The 843-nt window shown below is 29.8% G+C and overlaps 1 non-coding gene across 1 annotated transcript; it reads left to right on the top strand.

Moving 5' to 3' along the window:
- The first annotated feature begins 219 nt into the window (after nucleotides 1-219).
- TRNAK-CUU lies at nucleotides 220-292 on the top strand. The gene has a single exon. It is a non-coding gene; the product is annotated as a tRNA-Lys (tRNA).
- The last annotated feature ends 551 nt before the right edge of the window (nucleotides 293-843 follow it).

Here is an 843-nt window from a genome sequence, read left to right as displayed (position 1 = left end):
AAAAAAATTATCAATTTCATTGAGAAATCTCAAGGAATGATAGATTTAAAAATCTATTCGAAAGTATTTTTCTTTATTCTTCGGTTTTCTCTTTTTCGATAGATTTTTTAAAAAAAGATAAAGTTGAAATCAATTGAAACAATAAGAATGGAAGAAAAATAAGAAAAAGAAAATAAAGAATTGTATTTAAGAGAAAAGTTATCTTTTTATCGATAAATTGCCCGTCCAGCTCAGTTGGTAGAGCGCAAGGCTCTTAACCTTGTGGTCGTGGGATCGAGTCCCACGGTGGACAATTCATAATTCTGATTGCCAGAGGTCTCCCATGGAAGCTACTCTCAACCTGGCGTTAGGGGCAGCCTACTATCTGACCTTCCCTTTATTCCATTACATATGGGAATAGGGTCAGCTAATTTTTTTATCTTTTTATTGATGGCATTTTCAAATTGCAATGTTTGGGAGACTCCTTTATTACTGGTATTCTCTAATTATAATGTTTTGGGTGACTACCTTTTTTCTCTCTCTCCCATTATGTAAGATGAGTGTCTATTTATATTTATATGTCTCTAAAAACATTAAAAAAAGAAGAGAACCCTAGTATCTTTTCATTAATACTATATACAAAAAATAAAAGAAAAATAAATCTTGCCATAAAAATCCTAAATTTCCCTAAATAAACAATGGAAATTCCAAAAATGAATTTATTATAAATAATCAATAAAATAATTGAAAATTCATAATAAATCAAAATTTCTGAATTGGACCCGTATCTAGTTTTCTGAACATGCTATATTTGCCAAAATAAGTATATCTTGAGTTTTCGGAGTCCGATTAAAGCATTTCAAA

The sequence above is a fragment of the Hibiscus syriacus genome, unplaced genomic scaffold, assembly GCF_006381635.1.
Source record: "Hibiscus syriacus cultivar Baekdansim isolate YM2019G1 unplaced genomic scaffold, ASM638163v2 tig00111493_pilon, whole genome shotgun sequence".
Classification (NCBI taxonomy): domain Eukaryota; kingdom Viridiplantae; phylum Streptophyta; class Magnoliopsida; order Malvales; family Malvaceae; genus Hibiscus; species Hibiscus syriacus.
Note: the sequence above shows the minus strand (reverse complement) of the source record. Positions and strands in the feature narration are given on the sequence as shown.